The 3623-nt window shown below is 43.3% G+C and overlaps 1 long non-coding RNA gene across 1 annotated transcript; it reads left to right on the top strand.

Moving 5' to 3' along the window:
• Positions 1–230: 230 nt before the first annotated feature.
• LOC148315695 (uncharacterized) lies at positions 231–1560 on the top strand. The gene is made up of 3 exons (XR_015840678.1): positions 231–561; positions 1128–1181; positions 1271–1560. It is a non-coding gene; the product is annotated as an uncharacterized LOC148315695 (long non-coding RNA).
• The last annotated feature ends 2063 nt before the right edge of the window (positions 1561–3623 follow it).

Raw genomic sequence — 3623 nt, 5'->3', positions numbered from 1 at the left:
TCAACTCATTTACTCCCTTAGACGTACAAAGACGTCTTTTAATGCAATGGCGCCCTCTACCAAAGACGTATAAGTACGTTTCCTGTCTTTTTTACGTCATAGTGTACATAAGGGTCTGATGCAACCTCTGACTGAGAATCAGCCTTGTCCGCATTGTGAATCATGTAAAAATCACCCAGCAGGGGGCAGAGGTGCAAAAGATCCGCCTTGAATCTGCGCCAGAGGTACAAATGGGGGGGCGGGATCCTGGGGTAGACTTATAAGTGTGGAGAGCAGCGTGGGTAGCAGCAGCATCGGCAGCACTAGCAGCAGTCGCATTAGTAGCGTTAGCAATGAAATCCTCCAAGCAAATGACGATCGAGGAATGCTTTTTTTTTAAAAAAAAGCTTCCTAAAAGCATCAAGGCGATGGAGACGCTTTGGTTGAGAGGATGACGCTTCGTCGTCGTCACAACAAAACGGCGTCTAAAGAGGGTGCGCGTGCCTTGCGGCCTGCATCGCCTGCCTTCGGACAATAGCCAAAGCAGCTGAGAGTCCTCACCAGATCCCCCCGAACGAGGAGGTAAGCGCTCGCAAGTTACCATTGAACATGTGGTTTTACCCCTCATGCTTTTATTGTACATATCATGCATCTTGCGGGCAGAAAATGTCGCGTAAATGTGCAGTTAGACGCGAGCTTGCTCGCTGACTTCCTCATCCGGCCGCCTCTATTGCACAATTACACGCGAGCGTAAGTCCTCGCCGACGAGGAAGTAAACGCTCGCAAGTTACCATTAAACATGTGGTTTTAGCCCTCATGCTTTTATTGTACATATCATGCATCTTGCGGGCAGAAAATGTCGCGTAAATGTGCAGTTAGACGCAAGCTTGCTCGCTGACTTTCTCGTCCGGGCGCCTATTGCACAATTACACGCGAGCGTAAGTCCTCGCCGACGAGGAAGTAAACGCTCGCAAGTTACCATTGAACATGTGGTTTTAGCCCTCATGCTTTTATTGTACATATCATGCATCTTGCGGGCAGAAAATGTCGCGTAAATGTGCAGTTACGCGCGAGCGCATCTCCTCCCCGACGAGGAAACAACAATACTGAATGGTGTGGTAATCATGCATACTTTCTAAAATTCACAGATTGTGCATCCCGCGGCAAGAAAGTTCCTCCTCGTCTTGTTGGTGTAAAGAAAGGTAAATTATAATATGAAACTTCACACGCCAGCAATAAAATGCAGCAATAAATATATATTTCCAATTGTTTGTATTTCTGTAATTTACAGGTTGTGCATCAGGAAGCAGTGGTTCCGGATGGCGTCACACTGGATGGCAACCGAGGAAAATCGACTTTACAGCAACCCCTGGACCACTGAATGCCGCTGCCCATTTGGAGTCTGAGGAGCCAGCTGATTTCCTGCAGCTGTTTCTCACGGATGAGCTTCTGCAGCACATCGCGGATGCCAGCAATCACTTCCCAGACAATTATTTTCACACAAACCCCAGTGGACAAACACAAGCTCGCCTATTTTCCACGGACCAGCAAAGCCAGACCACAACGAAAGTGTCGGGTCTGTTTGTGCAAAGGCAAACGGAGTGAAACAAGAATGTGGTGTGAACTATGTTGTGTGCCCTTGCATCAAGGCAACTGTTTTATTTTATATCACACAAAAAAAAAGTATGTATGACACTGATGTATTTCATTTTTGTACATAGTTCAACAGTTCAGTCGTTTAGTGTTATGTGCAAATAAATTTATTTTATCAAAAACATTTTTTGTGCTTTTTTTTGTTATTTTATAGAAGGCATGCATTATTTAGATGTTAGAGGTGTCATAAAAGCCATAAATAATAGTGTCAAAATTCAAATTATGGTCAAAATGCATCAGTTTACAAAAAGCTCATTTTCTCAGTTTTTTCCCCAGGGATTGGAGTTTTCATGAAATTTAGCTATTTTCAAATGCCGATTGCTCAAGAATGGAAAAAGATAGGAACAAACATTTTTTTCTGTTGAAAGAAGAGAGTCTCATCTTTCTTCGGGTGTGCTCCATGTCTATATAGCATTAGAATACTATATTCTGTGGGCCTTGCAATATTAGTCAAAACCCAGGAAAACGCTGGGATTGAGCGGGTTGCTCCAGTGAAAATGGCTGGTATTTAATGAGTTAAGACTGGTTAGGACATCCGGCTCGCAGTCCCAAGGTGCAGGGTTCGATCCCGGGACCCAGCTTTCCTGTGTGGAGGTTGCATTTGTGAGTGAGTTTGAGCGCAGATGGTTGTTCGTCTTTGCGTGCCCTGCGATTGGCTGGCAACCACTTCAGGGTGTGCCCCGCCTACTGTCCGTTGACAGCTGGGTAGGCTCCAGCACGCTATCCTTGTGAGAATAAGCGGATTGGATATTACATGTATGTGTTTATGCCCTAGGCCAGGCGAGGGCAAACTACGGCCCGGGGGCCACATGCGGCCCGTTAAGTTTTAATCCGGGCCGCCGAACTTGAAAAAAATTTAATGAATAAACCTTGTTAATGTTTTATTTTCTAAACACTGTGGTTTTCAAAGACAAATATTATTGTTGGAATGCTTTTATTCACTTTCATTTAAAATTAAATGTATTTTTTTTCTCAGATGAGGTGAGGTTTCCAAAACACTCCATCCATCTGCTCCTGGTCCGGCCCCTCTGTCATATTTTAGAACCCATTGTGGTCCTCCAATCAAAAAGTTTGCCCGCCCCTGCCCTAGGCTTTGTGTCTTTGCTTGGTTGACTGTGTAATGAGTGTATGAATGCATTTCTTTCTACCAGACACCTTGGACTTCCCATGGCAGATTAATAATCTATTTTATCTATCCATCAGGGTCACGAATGTCATTTGATGAGTAGAGAATTTAGAGTCTCCAATTAACCTAATATACATGGATTTGCGCATGGAAACCTGAGAAAAAGCCCTTAGTCCTACTTTTCCATCTGAACCACTTTATCCTCACGAGGGTCACAGCCGTGACATCCCAGCTGACTTCAGAAAGTAAGTGGGCGACGACTCATGATCTCTTGGTTGAATAATATTGTTAGGGGCTCAAAATGGCCCTCTACAATAAAATGGCAGAAGAATATTACATACTCTCTGGCAGAAGAATATTGCGTTTTTTTTGTTTTGTCCAATTAACTTAAATAAAACTTGGGAAAATTTAATGATTACATGTAAACCAGCTGGTCTTCCCCATACCAAGCCCTGGCTAAAACTGACTGAAAAATGCATGATGTGTGCCTTTTAAACTCCTCGGCCCATCCACTATGCCAGGGATGGGCAAACTTTTTGATTGGGAGGGGGGGGGCACAATGAGTCCTAAAATACATTTAATTTTAAACGAAAGTGAACAAAAGCATTACAACAATATATATGTCTTTGAAAAACCACAGTATTTAGAAAATAAACCATTAACAAGGCTTATTCATTTAATTTTTTTCAAGTTTGGGGGGCTGGATTGAAACGTTTAACGGGCCACAAGTGGCCCCCGGGCCGTAGTTTGCCCAAGTGCCCTAAGCCAATTGATTCTAAAAAATAACAGTTTTCTTCATCAAAACAACATTTTATGATCAACATAAATGTTAGTGAGTACATAAAGGTATACTCATTCGATCTAT

The sequence above is a fragment of the Idiotropiscis lumnitzeri genome, unplaced genomic scaffold (assembly GCF_059441095.1).
Source record: "Idiotropiscis lumnitzeri isolate Australia: NSW breed Sydney's pygmy pipehorse unplaced genomic scaffold, RoL_Ilum_1.0 HiC_scaffold_55, whole genome shotgun sequence".
In the NCBI taxonomy this organism is placed as follows: domain Eukaryota; kingdom Metazoa; phylum Chordata; class Actinopteri; order Syngnathiformes; family Syngnathidae; genus Idiotropiscis; species Idiotropiscis lumnitzeri.
This window is presented reverse-complemented; position numbering and strand designations above follow the sequence as displayed.